General features: G+C 46.7%; 1 long non-coding RNA gene across 3 annotated transcripts in view; it reads left to right on the top strand.

The window, feature by feature from the left end:
• Positions 1-13,376, top strand: part of Gm32385 — a 61,840-nt gene that overhangs the window by 17,210 nt on the left and 31,254 nt on the right. For 2 of the 3 annotated variants that reach the window (XR_880206.1, XR_389026.3), the window contains one exon: positions 82-409. The exons of the other annotated variant lie outside the window; for it this stretch is intronic. This is a non-coding gene — a long non-coding RNA (predicted gene, 32385). Of the gene's footprint in view, positions 1-81; positions 410-13,376 lie in introns of those variants that run through there. 3 annotated transcript variants of the gene reach the window in all.

Below are 13,376 nucleotides of genomic sequence, written 5' to 3' on the forward strand. Positions count from 1 at the left end.
TTTTTGTTTTCAGTTAAACATCATGTTTTAAAAAAGTTGATGCATTTCTTTTCCTTCTCTCTGCCCTTTGACCTTTCCCAGTAAGTGCAGCTGAAAGTGTCTGCCTGCATTCTGAATCAAATGCTGTCTGAATGAAGCAACTGGAATATGACACAGTAACAGCGTTTAAGAAGTTTATTATCTATTATTTTAAGTATGCATTTGAAAGAAGAGCATAGCTGTGCTTGGATCCACAGATTACAGAAATGGTCCCATGGATGACTTCTGATTTTAAGTGACAGTGACTTGTTAATTACATTATTAATTACCATATTTAACTCTTGTACAAACTATCCTTTCAGGAGGTGGCATATATTGTAACTCTGAAGAATGTGAAGTTGAATAATAAAAAGATTTCTTATAATGCTTACTCTTGGGCTGGGAAGGTAGCTCAGCTGGGAGAGCACTTGCCTGGCATGCAGGAAGCACTGGGTTAGACCCTTAGTTAGCACTGCAGAAAACTCGGTAGTGCAGGCGAAGTTCAAGGTCATCCTCAGCTCCCAGTTGAGTTCAAATAGGCCAGCCAGGGCTACATGAGGCCCGGTTAAAAAGAACTAAATAACACACACACACACACACACACCACACACACACACACACACACACACACACACACACACACACACACACGCACATGCACACGCACTCACCTCCCCCACCACACACACCCCCACCCTCCCCACACCCCCACAGACACACACATACACACAGAAACATACACACAGAGACACACACACACAGACACACACACACCACACACAGACACACACAGACAGACAGACACACACAGAGACAGACACGCACACCACACACCCACAGACACACACACAGACACACACACACAGAGACACACACAGAGACACACACACACAGAGACACACACACACCACACACACCCACACACAGACAGACAGACAGACAGACACACACACAGACAGACACGCACACCACACACACACACACAGACACACACACAGAGACAGACACACACACAGAGACACACAGACACACACAGACACACACACATACAGATACACACACAGACACACACACAGAGACACACACACACACAGACACACATACAGAGACACACACACACAGACACACACACACAGACACACACACACAGAGACACACACACCCACAGACACACACACAGACACACACACACAGACACACACACACAGAGACACACACACCCACAGACACACACACAGACACACACACAGACACACACAGAGACACACACACACGGAGACACACACACACATAGACACACACACCACACACACAGACACACACACACAGACAGACAGACACACAGACACACATACAGACACACACACACAGACAGACAGACACACACAGACACACATACAGACACACTCACACAGACACACACACACCACACACACACACACAGACACACACACACCACACACACACACACACACACAGACACACACACACAGACAGACACACAGACACACAGACACACACAGACTTGAAAACAACATAAAAATAAATCTTTAAATTGGAATCACAGGGCTTTAGCTTTTTTATGCATTTCTTTTATCCATTTTGCTTTTGAACTAAACCACCTCCAGTGACTACTGAGTTTACATGCACTGGGCGCATGGACTTGTTTTTCGTGTAGGGCTCCCAGTTTGATTCTGTTGCTGAGACAGACACTGTTACCAAAAGTGACCTAGAAGAGGAATGGGCTTATTTCCGTGTATAGGTTCACAGCCCATCACCCAGGGAAGTCAGGGTGGGAAGTTGAAGCACAAGTCCTGGAAGGATGCTGCTGGCTGCTTCTCCTGCTGACCCATCCTTATCTTAGCTTTCTTGTAGTACCCAGCAACACCTACCCAGGGAATGGAATGGGCTGGGCTCTCTTACATCAATTAACAAGGCAAGGCAGTCTCCACAGACATGCCCAGGGGTCAATCTGATGTGGGCAATCCCTCAATGGAGACTCCCTTCTCAGGTGACTCTGGGATGTGTCAAGTTGACACTTGAAGCTAACTAGGACAGAAGAGAAGACAAAAGAATAGTGATGGCCTAGATCTGGATGAACAGCCGAGGACTCTTTTGTCCCTGGAGCCATGGATGAAACTAGGGTCTGGTTCCTTAACCAAGAGTTAGACACTGACTTCACATAGCTGGGATGGGGTCCTGAAGCCATACTTGATAGATGGGCCCTGTGGAAGTCTGCTCAGCCTTGGTAGTATGGTTGTAGTATTGCTGCATTTAATCAAAAACACAATTAAGATTGATGGATGCTATATTTGCCTCTGTCCCCTTCCTCCTCTTCCTCACCAAATGATCAGTTTCTTTACCACCCTGTAACTTCGTGCAGGTGGTAGCAGGTCCCAGCTTCATTCTCCAAGTGTGTTTGGAAGTCCAGGAGCTTCACAGAGCCTGCTTTTCTGTCTTTTGTTCTCTCTGGGGTACTGAGCCTCCAGTGTGCTGATTTGCAATTTGGGTCCCTGAAATTGAGTTTGGGAGTCGGCCTTAACTTTTCAAGGAATGTTTTCTGGGAGTGGGAGTGGTGTTTGTCCAGGAGTGGAGAGACGAGGAGGGTTGTCTGGGTAGGCAAGCAACAACAAGTATTTTGCAAGAAGAGAGCACAGGCTGTACTGGCGTCTTCTCCTTTCCATTTCAATCTCCATCTTCCCAAGTTCTATCAGAGATAATCTCTTCCCAGCAGGGCTTACATCCCGGGAAGGTTGAGTTGTGATTTCACAGGAAGAGGTCATCTCAGGCTTCTGACATATTTCATAACAAGCTGTATTCATGGACAAACGTTGTTGCTGGGGTAGAGTAGGCATAGCCTGGTTTTCAGAGACTAAGAAGTAATTGTAAACAGTTTAGCCTGCTTTCTACTTGGTGGCATTTGGAGATAGTTTTGACTGTCACAACAGAGGAGGGAAATATCTATGACTGGCTTCCTACAACGCATAAGATAGCTACTCCACCCCAAGGACTTGTCAGTTCGTGACATTTCGGAGGCCAAGATTGAGACACTGTTTAAAACCCTAATATTCGGGTGTTATGTGTTACACAAGTTCTATCACACTGCTCTAGTCAGGGTGCACTCTCCTAGACTTCAAAGCTAGAAGGTTCCATATGTATTTACTTATCGTCTCGGGGGATCAAACCCTGGATCTTACATATGCTCAGCCTCTGAACCATCTTCAGTTTGCTTGGCTTGGTTTCAGAGGTTCCAGGTCACCCTCTGGTGGACCCATCACTTTGTGTCTTTGGTGAGGAAGGTGCTGGATGGTGATGGCGACAGTGCAGGGTGAAAGGAGAGGAGAGGAGGAAGAGGCTGCGGCTACCATCTCCTTTAAAGGATGCCACCAGTGTCCCAGTGATCTCCCTCTTGGTTCCAAGTCCTGATAATGCCACCTTGGAGACCAAACCTTTGGCACATGGGCCTTTGAGGGGAGCTGATTTAAGATCTAGGACATAGCATCTCGTTAGGCACCACTAAGCGTTGCCAGGGAGCTAGCTCAGCCAGAGAGCACTGGGCATCACCAGCTCTTAGGTAGTGTAGGAATTGCAGCCTAGGAAAGGACTCCTGTGGAAGGTCAGTTTCCCTAAAATGGTACAGAAAACGTACAGACAGCCCAGGAGTGAGGGTCACGTGGGAAACACCACAGCTTTGTACGGCGTGGCCAGTTGATAAGCCTATCTTGGTGGCTACCTGGACTTCTCTTCTGGATCCTTCCTTACTGCTGTTGAGACATGGGATGCTGAGTGAGTGAGCAAGTGGGCAGGTGCCCATCGTGTGGGTGTATGGGTGGTCCTCGTGAATAACCTTACGTAGAGTATAAATGGACCAGCGGGGTGGCTCAGTGGGTAGGTAGTAAAGGTGCTTGCCACCAAATGTGACGACCCGAGTTCAATCCCGGAGACCCACATGATAGACAGAGAGAAACAACACCAGCAAGTTGTCCTCTGATCTCTACATGTATACTGTGTCACGTATGCAGCAAACATACAACCAAATACAATGTAAGTGAAAGCAGATTCATAAAGTGAAATAAATAGGGATAAAAAGTAGCTAGAGAGATGGCACATTGGCTAAGCGCATTGGCTGCTTTTCCAGAGGACCCAGGTTCGATTCCCACCACCCACATGGTAACTAACAACCCTTTGTAACTTCAGTTCCCGAGGATCCAGTACCCTCTTCTGACCTCCTTGAATGCCAGGCATTATTTGTGATGCATAGACATCCATGCAGGCAAAACACATATACATATAATAAGTTAATAATATTTTTTAAAAAGGTAGGACCTTATTCGGGTGGAAGCGTGATGTGTTCTAATTAAAAAGGGGGTGCATTTGTTTGCCGGCGCTGAATAGAAACTCAGGTGACCTACATGCAGGCTCTGTGTGTGGACTACGTTTCTTAAGCTTGCAGACAGGAGCCTGCCTTGCCACCTGCCTGGAGAGAGAGGAGTGTGATCTCATTCTGAAGCAGGGCCAGAGATTTCCCGACGGCACCGCCCCCTGACATTCTCAGTATTTCCACTTAGTCTGTGGCTGGGATATTTTCAAAGCAGGGACTGCTGCTGTGTGCGGTTGTTGTGGGTGCCAGATTTTCAATTTTTAAAAAATTATTTTTAGACATGAGGTAGAAAAATTCTTGTCCAAGTTACTAGCTGAATAATTCCAAGATCTTGAAGACACCCCATCCTCCGCCCCTCCATCTCTCTTTCTCTTTCTACCCCCTAACTCCCTCTTAGTGTTTTGAAATGGGGTCTCATATGGTTCAGGTTTGCCTCAAACTTGCTATGTCTGTGAAGATATCCTTGAACTCCCTCCTGATCCTCCTGCCTCCTTCTCCCAACCACATGATTAAAGGTGTGCGTGTGCACCCCTGCACAGATTTTTCTTGAATCTTAATATAAATCAAAACACCTTAGTTAGGAGATACAATGTTTTCAAAAACACATTTCATGAGGCTGTCTGTGAGTGTCCTTGGTGTACTGCGTGTTCATTCTGGGGGAGATTGTTCAGGAGCTGGGTCACTGTCGATTGTCAATCTGTCTCCGGGTCCTGAAAAGCCCTTTCCGCTCATTGTTCTGAGTCTGACTGGAATTGCTGCCACAGCAGGAGCGCCAGCGTCTGAGGCAGCAGTTTGCCGCGGTAGCACTTTGCTAAAACGGACCATAAATATCATTCTTAAAGCAGAGTCATGGAAGGAAATTCATCCTAGGTTTCCTGACCTTGGCTGTGGGTTTTTTGGGAAGGATCCTATTGTGTAGCACAGGCTACACCACTCCCCACACCCTATCGGTTCTTCTACTTCAGACTTCCAAGTGCTGGGATTAAAGGCATGTCCCACCACCTTGCCACCATTTCTTCTATTTCAGACTTCCAAGTGCTGGGATTAAAGGCATGTCCCATCACATTGCCAACCATTTCTTCTATTTCAGACTTCCAAGTGCTGGGATTAAAGACATGTCCCACCACATTGCCACCAGCTGTGGCTTTACCATACCTCATTTCAGCCTCTTGCCGATTATATTTTGTTGGAGTTGATTTCTCCCATCATTTTTATTGAGATGGCTGTTTTTTTGATTTCCTGGGCTAGAAATGACTAAGGGGACTTAACCCTTATGGCAGAAGTTGTTTCCTTCAGTATTGCCTTCCTGTAAGAGTTGAATAGACCACAGGGACTAAGTAAGTTAGAAGAGGGTGTTCCTCCGGCACCTGTGCTGTGGGCTTCCTCTGAGATAAGCTGACTCCTGCTCCAGGGTTTCCATTGGTCTTAGGCAAGGTCAGGACATGGTACAGACTGTGCCTGTGAGGATCAGCTTGGGTTCACACCAGGAAAAAGGTTTCCAACACTTTCAATGGTCATTATCTATTATATTGATCTATTTAGGACATTTTATGGAAGAAATACTAGAGAAATGCTAACCTCTAGTTTAATATTGGTTAATGTAATTGGCTGGTTTTTTGTGATTATTATTATTATTATTATTACTACTACTACTATTTTATTTATTTTTGTTGAGACAGGGTTTCTCTGTGTAGCCCTGGCTGTCCTGGAATACACTCTGTAGACCAGACTAGCCATGCTCACAGAAATCCACCTGCCTCTGCCTCCCCAGTGCTGGGATTAAAGGCGTGCGTCACCACCACACCTGGTTGTAATTGGCTGCTAATGGTTCCTTGTCCCATGCAAGATGCTGGAAATTCAGTTCTCAGCATTTAGTGTTCTAGGACACTGTGGTCACACGGTGTCGGCCTCTTGGGCTTGAGGACTTCCTGGTTGTGCAAAGGAGAGAGAAAGTGTGAGAGACTGCTTAGGAACACACCATGGTTTGTTTGCTTGTTTGTTTTAAAACAGGAAACTCACTTGAAACCCACCTAATTCAAAGCCCCAGGGCTGGCGATGAAGCTCAATGGGAGAACATTTATCAACACACTCGAGGCCTCGAGTTTGAGGAAAAAAAAATGACTTGTGAAACACAAATTAGGTGGTGTGTTTCTATTTGAGACAGGATCGCCATAGCATGGCTGTGAGTAATGAAAGCTAGCTGGGCCTGGTGCTGTGTGCCTGCAATGCCAGCACCAAGGAGGTGGGGGCCAGAGGATCAGGAGCTCAAGGCCGTCCTTAGCTCTAGGTCAAAAGTTTGAGACCAGCCTGGGCTACACGAGAACCCATCTCAAAACACCAAGAAAAGAAAAATTGAGTTACTACAAGATTTTCAGTGCAAATCTTTTTCTCATTTTATCCTTTCCGAAAAAGGAAAATACTTACCATCTAAGAAGCTTGGATTCACATTCTGATGATGTCACAGCTCCCGTTTCTACTGTGATGGAGGGAAGGGAAGCCCAGCATTTGTCTTCTGTCAACTCGAGGTCCTGGGCATGAGAAGCCGGTTCTCTATCACTGGAGCACATCCCCAGCCTAAGCTGATGTGCAGAACTGTAAAGACAATTAAAATATGGATACATTTTCTCCCCGCTGAAACAAGGTTTCTCTGCCGTCCTGGAACTCTCTGTAGACCAAGCTGGTCCCGGAACTCACAGAGATCCACTTGCCTCTGCCTCTCAAGAGGTAGGATTAAAGGAATGTACCAGCACTACTGGGCTTAAAATATAGACACATTTATATTCAGCTTCTTTAATGGCAGATACATCAAAATGTCATTTAACTCCTTTTAAAAACTCAGTTATTTTATTAATGATGTGAATGTGTGCATGTGTGTGACTGTGTGGAGGCTAAGTGCACCTGTGTGCAGGTGCCCTCAGAGACAAGAAGAGTGGAGCAAATGCCCCTGGAGCTGGAGTTACAGGCAGTTATGAACTCTATAAGTGGGCACTGGAGACTGGTCCTCTGCAAGAGCAGTCTGCGCTGTTAACTGCTGTGCCAACTTTCCAGCTCCTAACTCTTCCTTCCTTCCTTCCTTCCTTTGATTTATTTATTTATTTTATTTGTATGAGTACAGTACAGCTGTCTTCATATACACCAGAAGAGGGCATCAGATCTCATTACAGATGGTTGTGAGCCACCATGTGGTTGCTGGGACTTGAATTCAGGACCTCTGGAAGAGCAGTCAGTGCTCCTAACTGCTGAGCCATCTCTCCAGTCCCTCCTAGTTATTTCTTTATAGAATTTATCTTTGCCTCTGAGAGACCCCTCGAGTGAACAACTCAGCAGCTGGGGATAGATGCAAAAGCAAGAGGAATTTTATTGTTCCAACATGCTGGGGTCACCCTGCACATGAAGAAGCGAGAGAGAATGACCCCGTGCAGCCCGTTCGGCCAGTTTTTATACAGTTTTCAGAGCAGCATCCACATTAGCCACAAGGTGATTGGCAGAACACTGTGACTTTTAAACTGATTGGTCTTTAGGGAATGGGGTGGCAAGAACTTCCCTTGTCTGTAGTTGGTCAATGGTTGGTCCCCCCAACTCCTGTGGTCTGAGAAATGTAATTAGTCCCTTCCTTCTGGAGGGGAGGGTTGCCTAAGTGCCCCACGACCTTTCTCCTCCAGGAGGGGAGGGGTCTGGTGGAATTTTCCAAAGGTCCTGAACTATCCTTTTCAGAAATAAGCGATGGACAGATCACATCCCCGTAAAGGAACTTATACCTTCCCACGTACAATTCCTGCCGCCATCATCTGTTTTCAAGGCTATGCCTATAAAATGTACATTCCTTTGGGATTATGTAATAAATCTCCAGGTGTGGTAGAAGGTTCTCAGGGCACATACATCCTGCACAGTCAGTCTTGGAAATATTTCATTATAAAATCTAGGGAGGGAAAAAAAATAGAGCCATCTTACTAGTCCTGCTTTTAAAGTAGTTTTGTTGGTTAAAAGGAAGCTTAGAAATCTGTCTCAAAACTTGCCTCGGAATTTTGAAAAGACTAGCGATGTCCCACTGTCCTGTCTTATTTTATGACAGTGTAGCTCTTTCTGAGGAGGGTAAAGTGCAGGGAACACATGGTGTGAACAGCAAATGTGGGTTCTTTCCGGGTTCTTTAAACCTCTCTAGTGGTGCCGGAGAGATGACTCAGTGGTTAACAGCACTGTCTGTTTTTCCAGAGGACCCAGGTTCATTTTCCAGCACCCACATGGCAGCTCACACGCATCTGTAGCTCCAGTTCCAGAGACCTTGCACTGTCACGGATATACACGCAGACAAAACACTAGTGCATATGAAATAAAGATAAACCTAAACAAACAAACAAACAAACAAACAAACAAACCCAAAAACCTCTGCGGTGACTAGTCTCACTCCCTACACAATCCCCGAGTGGGCCTTGTGTGTGCTCTGTTATCACTGTGGTGTGATGTGCAATCAGAGGCAGCAAGACAGATCCCCAGACTAAGGCAGGGTCTTCCCTTCCCTCTGTTCCTCTCCTTCCTCCACATCCCCATCCCCCACCTTTATCCCATCCTCCTTCTCCCCTCCCCTCTCTTGCTCCTTCCTTCCTTCCTTCCTTCCTTCCTTCCTTCCTTCCTTCCTTCCTTCCTTCCTCCCTTCCTTCCTCCCTCCCTCCCTCCTCCCTTCCCTCCCTCCCTCCTTCCTTCCTTCTCCCTTTCTTTCTCTCCCTCCCTCCCTCTTCTCCCTCCCTCCTCCCTCCCTCCCTCCTCCCTTCCCTCCCTCCCTCCTTCCTTCCTTCTCCCTTTCTTTCTCTCTCTCTCCCCCTCCCTCCCTCCCTCCCTCTACCCCCCTCCCTCCCTTCCTCCTTCCTTCCTTCTCCCTTTCTCTCTCTCTCTCTCTCTCTCTCTCTCTCTCTCTCTCTCTCCTCCCCCCCTCTCTCTCCCTCCCTCCCTCCCTCCTTCTCTGACAGAAGCTGTCACGCAGTGAAGTCTGTTGTTGCTGATGCACCGTACTTCTGCTTTAAGGCTGAATTCATTCCATGTCTCCAAGGGCCAGGTCCAGTAGTTAAGCAGGACTTAAACTTCTGTTAACATTGACATAATTCTGCACTTGTAGCAAAATGCCCACATGATTTATTTAGGAAGCAAATATACCAACCTGGACCTGCCGTCCTAGGTAAGCCTGGGGATATTATGATAATATTAGCTGTATTTTAGGCTTACCCTTAAAAACATTTTTTTGAGGTTTAGTTCTTTTTATTTTGTACATATGGGAATTTTACCTGCATATACATCTATGTACCACATGTGTGCTTGATGCCCACAGAAGGCAGAGAGGGCACCAGACCCCCTGGAATTAGAGTTACTGATGGTTGTGAGTTGCCATGTTGGGACTGGGAATGGAACCTGGAAGGGTAGTCAGTGGTTTTAAGCACTGAGCCATCTCTCCAGCCCTTAGGTTTTTGTTGTGTCTTTTAAGAATGAAACACAATGCCGGGCGTGGTGGCACACACCTTTAATCCCGGCACTCGGGAGGCAGAAGCAGGCGGATTTCTGAATTCGAGGCCAGCCTGGTCTACAAAGTGAGTTCCAGGACAGCTAGGGCTACACAGGGAAACCCTGTCTTGAAAAACCAAAAAAAAAAAAAAAAAGAAAAGAAAACAATATATTTGCTGAGTAGCAGAATGAGTAACAGAACTGAAAAGGTTTACTGAAGGACCGTTCATGCTGAAATGCTAACCCCTAAATTATCATGACTCTATAGAAACAAACTGTGAAACTGAGTCAATGATGTCAGAAGTAGGGTGAAGTCTCTGTGGAAATACCAGGTGACAGGGTAGGGAGTGTGATGTGGCTGCTGGTGTTAAACAGCGTGGCTCCCAGGACAGAGGCTGGCTTCCCACGGCCCACAATCTCTGTGCTTAATTCTGGATGCCATATTTCAGAAGGAATACATATGTGTGTGTATACATATGCATAGGTGTGTATATGTGCGTGTACGTATGTTTGTTTCTGTTTTTGTTTTGTGCTTTGAGGCAAGGGCTTATGTGAAGAACCCAGGCTGGTTCCTCATCTCCTTGTGTAGCTAAGATGATGTTAAGCTGACTCTCCTGCTTCTTCTGCCTCCCTGCACTAGGACCATAGCCGTGTCCCATCATACACCTAGAGAAGGAAATTTGGATGGGAAAATGATCGCTGGATCTAATTTTTTTCAGGCCTTAATAATGAAAATTATAAGTCAGGTGAGACACAACTAAAGAAATGGAGTCCTTTGTCTAGAACAGAGGTGACCCAGTGGCTGTTTCTAAACAGCTTCAAAAGCCAGGACCAGGATCAAAGAGCTGAAAGTTCATGGGGATATAGATTTGGCCCTACAGGAGGAAAACATTTCCAATACAGTACTTGTTTTAACCTGATTGGACTGCTTTGCAAAGTGAGGAACTTTCCGAGCTCTGGGCACCTTGGCCCTCCAGAATAATTTAGATTAGAATATAATCTTCCAGGAGAGACTTCCGTTTGAATGGGAGGCTAGAGCAAGAGTCGCTATCCAACTCATTAAAATTCTTTGATTCTTAGATTGTCATGATTGTGAGTTGAAGTTAAAAGCTTTGATATCAGAACTTCATGGAAAGTTTTGGGTGTGAAGTACCCATGAAAAAAATTACCTCATCTTGACAAGGTGCAACAAAATCCTCATTTGCATTAAGACCAACAGCAAGATTTTTAAAAGCTCCAAACAAAAATCCCAACTTTTCTTCACTACCCCAACTCTTGCTCTCTTCCCTCCCTCCCTCCCTCCCTCCCTCCCTCCCTCCCTCCCTCCCTCCCTCCCTCCCCTCCTCAGTCCCTCCCTCCCTCTCTCCTTCTCTACCTTTTTCCCTTCCTTCCTTCCTTCCTTCCTTCCTTCCTTCCTTCCTTCCTTCCATCCTTCAATAGTTGTGTATCTCAGGATGGCCTACAGATCACCATGTCCAGTTCTTTATGGTGCTAAAGATAAACCGAGGATTGTATACATGTTGTATAATTATTAAGCTTACACTCCCAAATCCTAGATTTTTTTTTTCTTATTCTTAGGCCAAGTAATAAAAAGACATTCAAAACACTTATTTACAGATAGGTAAATGAGAAAAGCTAAAATCAGTATATGCTCTTGTGTTTCTAAAGCTGAGGGTGTTAAGAATTCACAGATGGTAAGGTCCTTTCGGCTTGGAGGTGATACCCCCCCCCCACGTGCTTTGACACCTGTGGGACTTGGGAGAGCTGGCCCTGCCCCTCACTGGTTATAGCAGGATAGTGGGCCCTGCAGCTCACGTGGGCAGTATTGTAGAGCTGGCCCTGGTGGCAGGGGCTCAGGTGAATCAACCCTGAGTGCATGAGTGTGGGAGAGCTGGCCCCAACACTCTCCTGCTGTGAGGTGGCATGGGTGCTGGGGATGGCCTCCATCTAGTTGCTACTTGAGGCTGGCTCTGAGGTCATGAGACCTGGAGAGAGAGCTGTCCTTGTCCTTCACTGGCTGCAGCACTCAGGATAGCAGGCCCTGCACCTTTCCAGGGCAACACAGTAGTGCTGGCCCTGATGGTGAAGGCATGGGCGAGCCAGCTTCGAGGGTGGGAGAGCAGGAGAGCTGGCCCTGCCGCTTGCAGCACTTGGGAGAGTGGGCCACACACCCCTACTGGGCAGCACAGTAGAGCTGGCTCTGGTGGTGTGAGTGAGCTGATGAGGGCTCCAAGGGCAGGAGAGCAGGAGAACTGGCCCTGCCCTTGGCTGGCTGAAGCATTGGGTGACCTAACTGTGGTAGTGCTGGAGAGCCTCCCCTGCAGTGCGGGTGTGGGAGCTGGTAGGCTGTCCAACTCAGCTACCTCCCAGGCCCAGATCTAGGGCTTCAAGTTGGCCCATCCTAAAATCTACCTCATCTATGAGCTGCCGGAGCATGGGAAGGGGCCGGTCCTGTAGATCCAAAGCTGCAGGATCTCCATGACACAGGGCAACAACAGGCTATCTGAGAGGAATCCCTGTGAAGATCCAGTATTGATGGTTGTCTTAGTCAGGGTTTCTATTCCTGCACAAACATCATGACCAAGAAACAAGTTGGGGAGGAAGGGTTTATTCGGCTTACACTTCCATACTGCTGTTCATCACCAGGGAAGTCAGGACTGGAACTCAAGCAGATCAGAAAGCAGGAGCTGATGCAGAGGCCATGGAGGGATTTCATGGCTTGCTTTCCCTGGCTTGCTCAGCCTGCTCTCTTATAGAACCAAGACTACCAGTCCAGAGATGTCCCACTCACAAGGGGCCTTTCCCCCTTGATCACTAATTGAGAAAAATGCTTTACAGTTGTATCTCATGGAGGCATTTCCTCAATTGAATTTCCTTTCTCTGTGATAACTCCAGCTGTGTCAAGTTGACACAAAACTAGCCAGTACAATGGTGTAGCAGAAGCCCCAGGCCTCACACTGGACCAATGACTGATTGCATGCACATGTGCAAGTAAGGCTGTGTGGACAAAAGGGTAGACTGTGGGACACACTGTGACATACTGTGACACAGTGCAGCTCCAGGCCGAGATGCTTTCTAGGTTTTGATTTCCTTTTTTAATTTTTAAAAAAATTTTCTTTTGGGGGGTGAGGTTGCAAGCGCAGAGGGCTGATATCCAGGGACGGGGAAACGAGGGGATTGAAGTGCATGGTGTGAAACTCACGAAGAATCAATAATAAGTTAAAAAAAAAAGAATTCACCGGCTGGGGTATGATAGCTATGAAAATGTGCCTTTTCCATAAGGTCCAGGAATTCCTGCTGTTAATGACCTCAGCTGTTCATCGTGCTAGGAGAGCCTTTCCAAGGATGGGTGAGGACGCTTGGAAACTCTGTTTCTCAAACCAGGAATAAATTTATTTTGTGTGTGCATGAGTGTTTTGCCTGCATGTATGTCTGTGCGCCATGTGTATACATGGCTTCACTGAGAACAGGTCATGTCTAAGGGAAC

Source organism: Mus musculus, chromosome 11 (assembly GCF_000001635.26).
Source record: "Mus musculus strain C57BL/6J chromosome 11, GRCm38.p6 C57BL/6J".
Taxonomy (NCBI): Eukaryota; Metazoa; Chordata; class Mammalia; order Rodentia; family Muridae; genus Mus; species Mus musculus.